The 15,881-nt window shown below is 47.7% G+C and overlaps 1 protein-coding gene across 3 annotated transcripts in view; it reads right to left on the bottom strand.

The window, feature by feature from the left end:
* The window catches only part of LARP4 (La ribonucleoprotein 4), a 248,711-nt gene that overhangs the window by 113,055 nt on the left and 119,775 nt on the right, over nucleotides 1-15,881 (bottom strand). The gene's annotated exons all lie outside the window — the stretch shown is intronic.

The raw sequence follows: 15,881 nt of genomic DNA, 5'->3' as shown, positions 1-15,881 counted from the left end.
TGAGAGGGACTCAGGTGTGACTTCGGCACGTTGATGGAAAACCCCAGCAAATGCAGGAGATCCGCCGTAGTCTGGAGGTGGGAGACGACTGCCTGGGGCGAGCCCGCCTTCAACAACCAGTCGTCGAGATAGGGGAAGACTGGAAGCCCTGATCTGCGCAGATGAGCTGCGACCACCGCCATCACTTTCGTGAACACCCGAGGGGCACTGGTGAGGCCGAAGGGGAGCACGGTAAACTGAAAGTGCTCTTGGCCCACCGTAAACCGCAGGTAACGCCGGTGGGCCGGCAGGACGGGAATGTGGAAATATGCGTCCTGCAAGTCCAAGGCTACCATCCAGTCTCCGGGGTCTAGGGCAGCTAGAACCTGAGCCAAAGTCAACATCTTGAACCTTTCCTTTCGGAGGAAGGCATTGACGTTCCGGAGGTCCAAGATAGGGCGTAGGCCCCCTTTGCCCTTCTAGGGATTAACAACCACGACCTACTTCTGGACTCGGAACGCGCTCGACGGCCCCCTTGGCCAAGAGGGTCGAAACTTCCTCGTGGAGAAGATTCAAATGATCCCCCGAGATACGGTGGTGCTGCGGTGGCATGGCTGGAGGGGTCGTCTCGAAGGGGAGGGAGTAGCCCCTTCGGACGATTTGCAGCACCCACCTGTCCGATGTGATGGACCGCCAGTGGAGCAGGTGATGGCGAACCCTGCCGCCCACTGGCGTGGAATGGGCCTGAAAGGTCGGACTAGGAAGGCTTTGAGGCAGATGCTGCCGGGGCGGATGTGGGCTGACCTAGTCGTCCTCCAGAACCGCCACGGCGGAAACCACGTCCGCGACCGCGCGCAGGTTGGTTCTGCGGCTAGTGGCTAGGCGCACGTGAGGAGGCACCCCTTCCTTGGCCACGAAAGGGGCGAAAGGCAGAAGATTGCGACCGCGGGGCCGAGAGGCCCAAGGACTTGGCCGTAGCCCGGGAGTCCTTAAAGCGGTTCAGCGCACTGTCCGCCTTCTCGCCAAACAGGCGAGTGCCATCAAAGGGCATGTCCATGAGAGTGCTCTGGACATCACCCGAAAATGACGTGGACCGCAGCCAGGCGTGACGTCTAAGCGCCACTGTGGTAGAAATGGCCCTACCCAGCGAGTCCGTGGTGTCAAGCCCACATCGGATTGCATGTCGTGCTGCATCCCTCCCTTCGGCCAGAGCCTGGGTAAGTCGTGTCCGGGCCTCCTCCGGACACAGGGGCAGCACGTCCTCCACCGTATCCCACAGAGAGCGGGAATAACGGTCCAAGAGACAAGCGGTGTTTAAAGACCGCAGGCCCAAACTAAGGGAAGAGAACAGCTTCTTGCCAAACTGTTCTAGCCTCTTGGAATCCCGGTCCGGCGGGGCGGTCGGGAAAGAGGATTGGGAGGTGGAGGCCTGGATAACCAGGCTCTCAGGGGTAGGGTGTTGGGACAGGAAACTGGGGTCGCCCGGAGCAGGGCGGTGGGTCTGGCGACGTTCCTGTCCACAGGAGGAACTGTGGAGGGCTTGGACCAGGTGCCCTGCAGAATGTCAATGAGGGCCTCATTGATTTGCAGCAGAGGCTCAGTGGAGCTTGCTGCAGACTGAAGCACCTCAGTAAGGACGTTAGTCCTCACAGCCACGGCAGGCAGCTCGAGCCCAAGGGCTGCGGCCGCCTTGCGCAGCACCACAGAGAAAGCAGCGCCCTCCTCCGAAGCCACAGTCGGAGGAGAGATGAATCCAGTGTCTGGAGAGGTATCCAGACCACTGGCCTCCCCCAGTTCATCTGCCCAGTCCTGTGACAGTTGAGCCTGAACGGCCATAGGATCCTCGGATCCCTCCCATTCGCCCCCATCATCCGACTCCTGGTATAGAGGAGAAAGTAACGGAGCCGGGCGGTAGACATAATGTGTCTCTAGCGGCGCCGATCTCGGCGTCGGACCGGCGCCGAGCCCGGAGTGGGACTGAACCGGGGCTCGACGTCGAGCAGAGTCGACGTCAGGGGTGGTACCGGTGTTGACGCCGGCGGAGGAGGCGTGACGAGGTCGACCGGCGTCGACTGGGACTCGAGAACGGGTCCCTCGGGCGCTTGCGGCGTCGAGGCCGGAGCCGTCAACGGCGCCGGAGCCACCGGCAGGCATGGCAGCCCAGTCGGGTCCGCGGGGCCCGAAGGCGCACCAGTGGGCGCCGACGGCGGAGCCAGGTTCCTCATGGCAGAGAGGAAGGCACTGATTTCCGCCGGCGTCGCGTTAGTCCCAGGGACCGGAGGGTATGGGGACGGGCACGGCGCCTGCGGCTCCGCTGGAGCCGCGGGTGTGGAACCACCCTGACCCTCAGCAGAGTCGCGCGACCGGCGAGGGGAGTCCGAAGAGCGATGTCGCCTCTTGGACTTCTTGGAATGCTTCGACTTATGTGGTAAATAATTTAATTACCGGGACTTAATTTGATACAGAAACATAATAAAAAATAGCTCAGTAAATAAGAGGCAGAATCCGTGGTATTAGAGGTTCGGAATGGGCTTTATTCCAATGGACGATTCGAATCGGTTGCTCCAAGTTCCATCACCACGAAGGTTCAGGAAGTGAAGTACATACTTTATTGATAATTAATCACTTTTATACAATAGGCATTACAGTGAAGCAAATGCAAGAGGCGTAACAATTGATAGTGTAGATAAGAGATACATACGTAGCAAGAAGTGGGCGTAACTGGGTGTGACTAAAGAACGTCATCAGGTGTGATGTCATAATAGGGTGGTTCCATGAAAGAATTTCGCAATGTCAGCAGAAATACTTGGCAGAAATGCGCGCGCAGCAACATGACGTGTGATTGACGTGCAACTAGGGGGTGAAGGGGACTTGACATTTAGCTCTACATGTGGCGACAGAAGTCTGGAGGGTCAAGTCAACCTAATCCCAAATCATATCTAACATCCTATGTTTAAAGAACTATGTTATCCAAAAGAGAGGTCTCTTAGAGTAGAATCTTATTCTATACTGACTATACTGACTGTTAGTGCGTGTACAAGCGTCTAAGTGTCTACACTAGATGCGAGGGCGGAAATCTTCCATAATAATAGGGCTATGAATTACTTGCATAAAGACAGAGAAGCCGGGCCTTTGCTCGGTAGCTGGAAGAATGTTTACTTAAACTACTAGACAGGAATGCATTGGGCAGGGAACGGAGCAGATAATTTCGAAGGTGAAATACAGTTTTTGGCAGGCAACAGGCTGATGTCAGACTTCGTGAGCCGCGCAGGGAATGAGACAAAGTTCATGGTCACAGATGCAGGCTCAGACTGGAGCTTTCAGAGGCAGAAGGCAAGAAAAGCTTGATGACAGAATCAGGGCCTACTTGCCTGGACTGTAAAATGGCATAAGTGAACCATATAAAGCCGGTGGCCTTTCATACTTAGGAATGGAATATCCGGCCTATTCATGGCGGATCTGAAAGAGGACAGGTTGACGGTGGACGCACATGTGTTTGCGTCTTCATAACTGGAACTGGAGGGAACATACATGTACTTGTGATTCATACATGAAACCGTTGGGGTCCAAGATAGGGGACATAACTGATCAGAAAAATCCATATTTCCACACTTACCCGAAGACTTGGATCCCGACGACCAATGGTGACGTCGGCTGCGGCTCCGCGACCGATCCTTGGACCTCCTCCTGGACCGGGATCGAGAGGCGCGCGGAGCCGAGTGGCGAATCTCGAGAAGCTTACGGGACCGCTCCCGTCTAGCCTTCGAGGTCAGGGCCTTACAGTCCGAACACAACTCCGCGTCGTGGTCGAGGCCCAAGCAGTACAGGCACCGGCGGTGATGGTCCGTAACCGACATCAGGCGGTTACAGTCAGCACAGGCTTTAAAACCAGGCATCCTACCGGCACCGGAGTCGATTTACAGGATCAAAAAGTTAGTCAAATATTGACTAAAGGGGTAGCTCTCCCGGATCTGCGCTTACTGGCGCGGAAAAAAGAAGAACTGACGTCAGCGCGCGAGGGCGGCGTCTAAGTACTCCGAAGACGTCATTCCGGCGCACGACGCCGACGACGGACGCGGAGCCGCAGATGACGCCTAGCGACGCGCAAGGGGTATTGCTGACGAAAAATCTTCCGGATCCAGTCTGACGCCTGGGGATATTCTAAGGTGAGGAATCTAACTAACGTGTTTCTTTCAGATGTATTGTTTTATGTGGGATGGTGTTAGCTGGGACTTTTGGTGGTTCACCGTGAAGCCTAGTTGGTGAAGTAGTTGGATTGTGGTGGCGGTGTGGTGTACACATTGGTTGTATGAAGTGGCTTTTATAAGCCAATCGTCTAGGTATGGGAAGACATGAATGTGTTGTCTTTTCAAGTGTGCCGCCACCACTGCTAGGCACTTGGTGAATACCCGTGGTGCTGTTGTGACTCCGAACGGGAGCACTTTGAATTGGTAGTGTTGTCCGTCCACTACAAATCTGAGGTACTTTCTGTGAGCATGGTTGTTGGAAACCGGGCAACCGGGTTAGCAGTCACCAGGTTCCCAGCACAACGGTAGCTTGGCTCGAGCGGTTGGGGTACAGGCACCGTGTTAAGCGTACGTCACACCCTCACAATAACCATGCGTTCATCCGTTCCAAAAACGACACTACACCGTAAAAATTATGAAAGAAAGTAGTTTGTCTTTATCTTATTTTCTCTTAGTTGCAGGGTTCATAAAATAAATACAGTGCCATAAGATACTCCTTTAAAAGGGCAGGTCAAATAAATAATACCACAGTGGGGTTTCAATAAATAGGATCAGGTCATAAATAAGCAAGGAATAAATAGATGTGCAATAATTAAAGATGGCAAATAAATACAGTCAGACAATAAATATAGTGCAGGAATAAATTAGTGGATGACAATAAAGTCAATAAATAAAGCGCCTTCTATAACAATAACACAATTAATGACCATTACAGTTCACATCACTTTCCTGAGGTAGTTTGGTTTTACTATGCCCAAGTACAGCTTGTGGTCACTGGGGTGGCCTGGGGATGTCCCACCTAGAGTGGTCAAGGCTGGGGCCTAAGCTGAGGTAGAATGAGGGTAACCTAAGGTTCTGGCTCTCCCAACTACACAGTCCCTCACACAGGTCCCTGCACCAGTCTCAGTTCACCCCCTAGCACTCCCAGGCTGGTCCTAACACCCCTCTAGCCCCTTAGAATGGTCTTTTAGGGCTCAACAGGGCCTCAGATGCCCTTTCTACCACTTACTGCCCTTTTCACGATGATCGGCTCCGCTCGGCTCCGGGTCGACGCCGTGAGACGGTTCCGGTTCGATGTCGCGTCGATCTGTTCCACTTGACGCCGTGTCGATGCAGTCTGGCGGTTCCGGTTCGATGTCGCTGGGCGGCCTCGGTTCGATGTCGCGTCGATCTGCTTTACCCGACGCCGGGTCAGTGCCGTGAGGCGGCTCCGGATCGATGTCGCTGGGCGACCTTGGCTCGATGTCGTGTTCCGGCGTCACAGGGTCACTGTCTCCCCGCTTCCGGGTGTCTCCGGAGTGCGATCTCCACTCCCGACCTCCTGCGCGCTTCACCTCGACCTCAGGCGACTCCGGAGTGCGATCTCCACTCCCGACCTCCTGCGCGCTTCACCTCGACCTCAGGCGACCCCGGAGTGCGACCTCCACTCCCGACCTCCTGCGCGCTTCACTTCGGTTTCCGGCGACTCCGGAGGGCGGACTTCACTCCCCCCGTTGACGCCTCACCTCGACCTCAGGTGACTTCCTACTCGACCTCCGGTGCCTCTCCACGACCTCCGTCGGCGCCCTCACTCGACCTCTGGCGGCTCCGGGTACGACGTCTGCTTTCTGTCAGCGCCGCTTCTCCACCTCGGGCTCCAGGTCTCCAGGCTTCTCGACGTCAGGACTCCAGGAGAGCACTGCTGAACAGGTCAGGAACTTGCTGTTCTTCCTCTTTAAGGCCTCTTCACAATATTTAGGTCCTTAAGATGGTTTTTCTGATCTTGATCCCACACAGGGCTCTAGGCTGGGCTTGGTCAGTAGGGACTAGCATCAAGGGTGGGTTTCTGGACCCCACTCCAAGCACTGGTTTCCACCCCTGCTGCCTCACTCCTTCCTCCTTCTGAATCTCTGTCCTCTCTCCTCTCCAGTCAGCTGCCAACTTGAGATGGCCTCCCAACATTCTAAACTGCCTCTCACTGTCACAGGGTTCCAGAATGTTACGGAAGGTTCTAGAAATCTCCAGTGGGTTCTGATGATGTCACAGGTGACAATGGGTGGCCACCATTTTGTGTCTCAGGCCCTCCGACAGAAGTTCCAGGGGTAGGGAAAATGGCTCCCTGACCCTGCATCAACACTAAAAAGTCTGGTGGTTCCCAAAAAGGAAAAATTCTAACAGGGTTTGAGGCAAAAGTGGGACAAAATAAATAATGAGGAGGGACCACCCAAAGGGCTGACAGGTCTAACAATGGTGCACTGGAATGAGGAAGTATGCGTCTTTCAAGTCCAGTGTGGTGAGAAAGTCGTTCTGGGAGAGGAGAGGAAGTACCTGCTGAAGCGTTACCGTGTGAAAATGGTCTGAGTGTATGTATGTGTTTAGGGGCCGGAGATCTAGAATAGGTCGTAGAGTCTCGTCCCTTTTTGGTATTAGAAAATATAGGGAGTAAATCCCCAAATTTTGTTGATTGACAGGAATGTGTTCTATTGCCTGTTTTTGTAGGAGGGAGATGACCTCCTGCTTTAGCAATGTGGAATATTCTTGTGACATTGTGCGTTGCCTGGGTGGAATGTTTGGGGGGGTAGATGGTAATTCCAGGCAGTATCCTGACCAAATTATTTGGGTCACCCATTTGTCTGAGGTGATGGTCTCCCAGACATGAAGGAAATTTGTGAGTCTGACCCCGACTGGAGTGGAATGGTCGGGGGGGGGGGGGGGGGGGTAATTGGGTAGTAGGTGTGGCAGAACGGGCGTTGTTTGTTTTGCCTCTGCCCTTGTTGTTGTTACCCCTGTAGCCGCCTCTTTGGTAACCATTTGTAAGGTTGGTCTGAGTAGGGGACTTGTACAATGTGGACGCTGTGTCTGAGGAGTAGCCTCTGGGTGCACTCCAAAAGGATGAGCGGCGAAAGGTGCGTCTGGGCGGTTGAGACTGTAAGGCCCCCATGGATTTTGCTTTATCCGTGTCCTTTTTCATCTTTTCTAAGGCCTCATCCACCTTTGGCCCGAATAGATGTTCCTGGTCAAAGGGATGGTTAAGGATGGAGGCTTGTACTTCTGGTTTAAACCCAGATACTCTTAACCAGGCATGACGACGGAGAAGGACGCTGGTGTTAATGGCCCTGGAGGCTGTATCGGCTGCGTCTCGGGCACAACGTATAGAGGTGATTGTTTTACCCTTTTGAATCAACTCGTTGGCTTTACTGTTATATTTTTCAGGGAGATGTTGCATTATGCTCTCTAATTCGTCAAAATGAGCCCTGTCATATCTGGCCAGCAGAGCCTGAGTGTTTCCTATACGCCATATGTTGGCGGCCTGGGATGCTGTGCGTTTGCCTGAAGCATCTAGCAGTTTTGACTCCTTGTCAGGTGGTGGTGCATCACCTGACGCTAGAGAGTTTGCCCTTTTACGTGCCGTAGAGACCACTAAGGAATCTACTGGCGCTGGTCCTCTGATGTAAGAGGGATCTGAGGGAGCAGGTTTGTACTTCTCAATACGTGGGTTAAGGACCCTGGCTCTAACTGGGTCTTTAAAAACTTCTGCCGCATGCTTTACCACCCCTTTGAGCATGGGCAGTATGGAGGTGGACCTCTATGTAGTATCGAATGTGTCTAAGAGGAAATCTCCCTCCACAGGGTCATTATGCATGTCCACCCCATGATAATGTGCTGCTCTTTGCAGAAGATGGTTAAACCCTAGTGAATCTTCTGGTGGAGATGGTCTAGAAGGGTAAATATCGTCTTGTGGGACGTTGGGATATCTGGTATATGGTAATCGTCCCATGGATCTGGAGATCCTGTAGGGGTGGGGTCTTGTGGCACATCCCCTGTATCATAATATGGGTCCCCATGATCATCATCGTCTGGAGATGGAGTAGGAGAACGATGAGGTGGGGGTGGAGAGGGTGAAGGTGGGGGTGGAGGTGGGGAAGGAGGAGGAGGAGGAGGAGGAGGAGGGGAAGGTATTCTGAATGGAGAGGTAGCAGAGTCCTTCCTCTTTGGAAGTGGAGGCGGAGCAGGCTTCTCCAAATGTCTTAGTAGAGAGCGTCAAATGTCCAGTTTTTGGATCCTTGGTAAGAGTTTTTTGCAAGGGATCCGGTGTAAATAGCTCTGGTGAGGTAGTTTGGTCCGTCGGTGCCGAAGGCGCCGGGCCCATGATTTTTTAGGTTTTTCCGTGCCGGTTTGATGTTTAGAACCCGGCTTGGGACCCTCCGGTCTCTTGGTCGGCGCTGAGATGGGCTTTGGCTTGGAAGTGTCGGTGCCGATGGCCTTGTGTGGTTTGGTCGGCACCGAAGATGGCATCTGTGCCGAAGGGCTGGGTGTCAGTGCCGAAGGGCTGGGTGTCGACCCAGGGGGTCTCGGTGCGGAGCTTGGTGTCAGGTGGAGGCCGTCTTCTTTTTCGGTGCCGAAGTGTGATTCTCGGCACCACTGGCAGGCTGGCTCGAGCCAGAGCTGCCAGAAGGTTTACTTGGCTTCTTCACCGGGCCCGAAGGTGGGGTGTGTGAAGCAGTGTCTCTGGTCTTGCCTAGGCCCGGAGGCGAAGGCGTGACCGAAGCCTTTTTGGGTGTCGGCGCGGGTGTGGGAGGGGGTAGATTGGTACTCACAACCCTCTGCGCCAGGATGATGTCCTCCACATCTGACTCGTCGGCCTCGGAAGCTCTGACGAGGTCCTCTTCGGTACGATGATGTTCCGGATAGTCGATGTCGTCTCCGAAGGCGGAAAAAACACAATCTGAGGATGGAGCCGAAGCCCATGCGCAATACGATCCAAAGGAGGAGTCACCGACCTCGTGACTTCCAAAGACTTTCCAAGAGGAAAAACAAACTGCAAACATCCGGGCCCAACACCAGATGGCGATCTATGCAAAAGTGTGTAATCTGCAGCTCATATGATTATGGAAAAAGGTTTTCCCCAGTTACTTTGAGGTCCAAGAGGGGGGGAAAAGAAACAAATGTATAAGTTTTTATGCCTCTTAGCTGACCTTTCTTATTTTAAATGGTAAATACTCACAAGAATCAAAATAACACAAACAATTTTCCCCATAAATACAATGTCTACACACAAATATTGCTTTTTTTCTTTGTTTTTTTTATTTTAGTAAAAAGCAAAAAGTTTTTTTATGTATATCAAAAATATGTTCATATTACATTTCCTTTTTTTTGTACTTAACAGAAACTCTAAAGATGAATAAATATAAGTGAACAGTGATGTGAATAGCTATTACCTTGGTGTCAAAAAACACTACTATGAACCATTGGAAGTGCCCCTCATCAAGCAAACGAATATCTTCATTCACAACTAGCTATCTGATCTTGAGTCACAACAATCATACCATACACAAAGAAATATACACACAGGGAATTGTAATTGCAAACAGGTATTTTTAGTAATAATTAGTTTCAATCTAACGTAGGGTATTTGGGCTAATTTATTCTTTCTCGTCTCAACCAATGGGTGTATTAAATCAATATTGATATGGCTTTCTGTCTCTAAAACGCTAAATAGAGCTCTTTACATCACAAATGGGTGTGAACTCACTTTCTATCTTCTTCCACCTGGAAGGTTTCCCTCTCTTTCGTTGCTGAGACCTGCATGTATAAGCAATTTTAAATAGATACAAATAGTTGCTATAAATAAAACATTGAGTACTTCAATTTTCCCTATATCTTATTTACAATGTGTTTATATTTTCAGAATAAAAGTCCCCTCTCTCCCTTTTTACACTTTGATGGTCCTGAGGAAGGTGATCATAGTTACACTTTCACCGAAACGTACGTAGACCAGCTATTTCACAACTGGACAACAAGCACTAAATGGATCAACTATAACCCAATGAGAAAAGAAATCCAGCCTGTTCATGTCATCAAAGTAAAACTAGACAGTTTGTAAGATTAATGTGTAAAAAGATCTATCCAGTTGTGTGTTTTTACAATTCCCTGTGTGTATATTTCTTTGTGTATGGTATGATTGTTGTGACACAAGATCAGATAGCTAGTTGTGAATGAAGATATTTATGTTTGCTTGATGAGGGGCACTTCCAATGGTTCATAGTAGTGTTTGACACCAAGGTAATAGCTATTCACATCACTGTTCACTTATATTTATTCATCTTTAGAGTTTCTGTTAAGTACAAAAAAAAGGAAATGTAATATGAACCTATTTTTGATATACATAAAAAACTTTTTGCTTTTTACTAAAATAAAAAAAACAAAGAAAAAAAGCAAGATGTGTGTAGACATTGTATTTATGGGGAAAATTGTTTGTGTTGTTATTTTGATTCTTGTGAGTATTTACCATTTAAAATAAGAAAGGTCAGCTAAGAGGCATAAAAACTTATACATCTGCAGCTCATATGCCTCGAACCTTATGTTTTCGCTCAATCAATGCTAACCACTATGTTATGCTCTGAATCCTGAGTTTGTGCTTCTCCAGACCAAGCACTCTTAAAAAATGCCTACCAGTATAGATATGTTATTCCTACACCTTGAAGTCCCCTCTGCCTTATGTAACATTTTCTATACACTGATTTACACATACATATGTTTGATTCATTGTATATGCCCCACACTGGTATGAGAGATGCTATAAAAAAATGCAATACATGTGACAGAGGGGCTATGGAGAGATGAGAGGCACTGTTGGAGGGTGATAGTGAGGGAATCATTGAAGAGCCCCAACAAAGATCATTGTATCCTGGTACACAGTAAGGTCATCATTTACTATGCTTCAAAAGTTAATACAATTCAATATATAATGACAAATGTATGTGGAATGCACCATTTTCCCCTAAGTTTCGGGTGGGGGGGGGGGGGGGGGGGGGCAAAGCTTCCTTTGTAGTGGTCAGGCTCACTCGCTGCACTTGATGCGCACCGTAAAGGGACTGGTCTGACAACATCGGCTGCTTTGAGTTTCCAGTATGGCCCTGGCAGGAGCAGGAGCCTTGTACCGCAAAATAAAAGCAAATCACCAACCTTCCTATTAAAATCTTTAGATTTTTGCTAATTATTTCGATGTAAAATAACAAAATCTTTGGCTATTAGAGTGTTTGGTGTGCACTGGTTTGTGTATTTTTCACAAATTACTGTTTTAAGGTTTCAAATTTAAATAGCACAAATTGCTTGGGGGTCCCCAGCTTCCAGTAGTGACTTACTGGGGGTCCTCATGAGTCAAATATTTGGGAACCACTGATTGTACACACTCAGGCAAGAAATGATGTCACACACCCAAGACTGAACTCAGGCCACTTGTTTGTATCAAACATTTCTTTGTTGCATTTTTATTTATAGACCCAAGCAGGACTTGGCACAGGTAAATATAATTAAATAATTGTTAAAAAAGCAAGCTGGATAAATATTGACTTTTCTTACAGGTTTGTAAAAATGTGCAAATACAGTTGTAATTAACTTTTCAGGATTATTTGGGATTACTTTTTAGGATTTTTTTTTCAGGATTACTTATGCTACTCAGTGTGATATGCCTAGATATCACACTGAGCCATTACCTGGAAAAAAGGCAAGTCAGTTTTGTCAAGACAGTTTTAGGTTTTTATACAATTTTCAACTCCACGCTTAAATCTTTTTCCACAGAAAAACAGTCAACGCAGTCCTACGGGGGAAAATCAGGTTATCAGTTTAAAGGAGAGTAATCGGTCTTGGGAGTTGGGTTTCTGGGGTTAGACCCCCAGGTTCCCACAGGGTCAAGGATGCACTCAAAGAACACCCTCAGCAGCACAAGGGTAGCCGGGTGCAGAGTGCTGACACCCAATGTGAAAAAGGGGGCCTCCGGTTGGTGGCTGCTCACCGGCACACCACTTTGATGTGGGAGCAAAGCTCCAAGGGTTTAGCTCAGGGCAAAGGGGGATCCAAGATAGTACACAAGGTGCACCCACAGTGGTACAAGGGCAGCCGGGTGCAGGATTGACGTCGGGAGCCCTGTTGGTTTCAATCTGATAGCTACAGTCAAAACAAACACTGCAGGTTCGGGCACCAAGCGGGACTGCTCTGCGCCTCAGCTACTCAGGACAGAGCTAAGGTTTTTCAAACTAACTTAACTGAACCCGACAAAGATTCAGATGTTGTGACAATTTCAAGTTGAGGTCTCACAACGACACCACATAAGCCACTTTACCACACATCTTAAATGGACATACATTTGAGACTATAAACTTGCAAGGCTACTGTTGAAGCTGTTTAGCTGCTCCTACAATAGTGTGAAAGGGGTCAACAGGATCTGGGTATGGAACGGCAAACTGAAGTGCATTTGAAGGCCTACAAAGCTTAATGGAGGATCATAAACCCACAAAGGTAGCACAGCCTGCATACAAGTGCACGGTCAACACAAGGAGCTGGAAACCCAGCACAGGATTTTGGGTCTAGAGCAGAATTAGGCACCGGTTGCAATTCTATCATTATAGAACTACGTTCAGGTGCAAAGCTGCTGATTGAAAGACTTTTCCATCAAATGACATTCATGTTGAGAAGCGAAAAATCCCTTGTGATTTATGTGCTTCTTTCCGATGGTAATAACCTTTCCAAAACCAGATTAAAAAGTTCTGATGGTTGAACAGCTTTGCCTCCTGCTCCTTAAGGGCCTTTGCCAGTTCAAGGCAACACTTCTCATAATTTGGAGAAATGTTTAGGTTCAAGGACCAGAGGGAGACCTAACTGCCAGAGCGACATCCATTTGTGGTAAGAAATCGCATCTTTCCAACACTGCAATTGCCACGATGGGGGTCAAGACTGATGGTACAAAAAGATCAATAATCAAGGAGACTGTATGTTTGTGTTAGCAAAATTTAAATACATATTGGCTCAACACACTTCTTTAATAGCAAGTCTTACAATGGTTTATCGAGTAAAACGTATTGTGACGCTTTCCCCAAACTCAGGTCAAAGCAAGGAATATCTGATAAAGTAAAATGCAGGGAATCCTGTTTAAGTATATATAACAAAAAACATTCAATCAAAATAGGCCCTGCTTTAAGGCACTGGAAAGATACTGGTCAATCACACTTCGAAAGCAAAGAAATGCCTTATGAAGTAGGATTACAAGTCAATTTAAGATATACCTGTTGACCAAAGTTAATTAAGCTAAAAAAACAGTATGTAGTAATGCACATTTGCTAACAAATTTTATTTGGTTGAGATGTTTTATAAGCCCCTATTTTAAAGAGGAAGGAGTAGTCTGCTTTTGTATATACGTTTACCTCCAATACATTTTTTTGGGTTGAGTGTTGTAGATCTGTGGAAAATTAGCACTGGTAGGTATACATTTTCCTAAACGATTTATGGCTTAGTCATGGAGAAAAGCTTTCCATTTATTATTCTAAGGTTTTCATCCAATACTCTGTGCCATGCGTACACCACTATGCACCGCAAGCCAACAATGAACATACTTTGAAAATATGAAGCAATGGCAACACATAGCGCTTCCTTCCTATAGTGTGAGCCTAACAGCATCTACAAACCCTACAGGAAAACTCAAACAAAGCGTTAGGAAGTGAGAAAGAACAAGTGTGCAGCAGGAAACAAAATGAGCAATAAAATCAAATAAAATGTATATTTACCCAGTAATGCTGCAGCTAGACAATCAACCTTCAAGCCAAGAAAGAAAGCCTCAACCATTGTATTTCTGAATGTTAAAAATGTGACCTTTCTCCAGCATCACCCAGCATTGCCTATGTGCTAGCTATGGAACTCTGTGCACTTTACCCTTGCTTGTGCTCCTCCTTTCAAGATGTTTTAAGTGTTATAAGTGTTGCTTGCACATTGAACTTGCATACAAGTCCCTAGCATATGGTACTCAGTGTCCCCAGATCTGCAAGTTAAATGTCAATAGTGGACTGCGGCATAATTGTGCCACCCACTACAGTGGCAACACAAACATGACTTCAGCCCTGCCACTAGTAGCATGGCTGTGCAGGTTTTAAATGCAAATCTGACCTATCAAAATAACCCTTTAGACTTAAGAGTTGAACATGTAATGGTTTAAGATTAAACATGTCCTTACAGTGAAAGAGCCCGAAAGGCATGTTCTGCTGTAGCAAGTTTAACTATTCCATTGGATACAATTACAAGTTTAATAAATGTATCTGCCTAGAAAACAGCTAGAGAAATATTTTAGACTCTTTAGTACTTAAATGAAATCCAATTTAATTGTAGCCAAATGTTGTCAAACTGTTACAGAAAAGTGACGTTAGAAACACCTGTTTGCCTTCCTGAAGCGACTAAGGCTTTTCAGTACTTTCCAAATGTTACCTGGAAGCTGATGGCACCCCTAGGTTAAAGTGTGAACTGCTCCCAAAAGCAAACAATGGGTTGATTTGAATGGACAGAGATGACCTATCTGAACAGGATAGAGTTTGCGGGGAGGCAAGGATGATTCTCTGACATTAAAGTGTATAGACCTGCTTGAATGTCACATCCTGCCCAACAGGCCTGCTTGGGTTTAAACAGGCCTACCCTGCCAAAGGAAAATGTTAAATAAACTTGAGCAGGGCACGTCTTTTGTCTTTTCAGTCAGTAAGACAGACCACAATTACAATGAGCACCGACTCATTTTGAGGTAAATTCAAAGGAGAGTATAGAACACCAAAACCATCTGTGTGTATCCACGGTCCGGTTGCCGAAAGCTTACTACAATTTTACCAGACTTCTGTCTTGAAGTTGGTTGGGGTAGACAGAATGCCTAAAATTGAGTTTAGTGTCCGATGCAGAGAACACCAGGATTACTGCAATACACTCCCCACACATGCACTGCCATTACAAATGTTTAGTGTGGCCGAAGACTTTATCCATCTTGAAAATGTCAAAACTGTGTAGGATTAGCTCAAGGAACCTAAACGCCATTGGTTAGGGCTTCTCCAGGAGTGTTTCCTACCCACTAGCGCGTGCAGGCATAAAATGTGGCACCTTCATGCACCCACTTCATAACACTAATGGACCTGATAAAGAGCAGAAGACAATCTGCATTCTGAAACCTGAGAAGAATGCTTTAGGACTGGACCAGATAACTCATGTAAAGGAAAAAGGAGGTGAAATCCATAAGGCTGACCTTTTAAAACTACATGGGTACAAGAAGCTACAAGAGGCACCAAACAAGTAAATGGCACTGCTTTGCATATAGAGATACAAACAAGTATTGACCAAACTAGTAGTGCTTACCTTTGGGACATACTACCTTTGTAATGGTTTCAGCCATGCTGTAGAGTAACCCTAATGCTGTGCATAAAAGGAAAACAAAGAAAGCATGCACAGCAAACACAACGCCTACAAATGGCGCAACTGCTTTTTTACTTTTCGGTTTACCAATTAAGTTTGATCAGTAAACAAACTGATAAAGTAGCGCAGGACACGTAGAGGAAGTAACCCAGACAGGGTGAAGAAACACTGGGTGTGCTGGAAACACAGTGGGTGCAGACAAATGGCAGGGATGCAAAACAGGGGGCACAGGTAGCGAGATTCAGAGGGAGCAGGGAAACAATGGTCAGATTCTAAGCTGGCAATAGGTCTCTCAGACAGCACATATGCTGTCTAGTAGAAAAGACGTTAAAAGGGTAGCCCTCAGATCTCATAATCTTGCCAGTCATAGAGACAGACAAACATTCTCAGTCTAGGCATAAGAAAAGTTAGAAATTAGGGAAGGGGAAAAAAGCATTTTAGAAGGAAATAGTAGGTCTAGTT

Source organism: Triturus cristatus, chromosome 4_1 (genome assembly GCF_964204655.1).
Source record: "Triturus cristatus chromosome 4_1, aTriCri1.1, whole genome shotgun sequence".
NCBI lineage: Eukaryota > Metazoa > Chordata > Amphibia > Caudata > Salamandridae > Triturus > Triturus cristatus.
The sequence above is the reverse complement of the archived record's forward strand: the minus strand, read 5'-3'. Positions and strand labels throughout refer to the sequence as shown.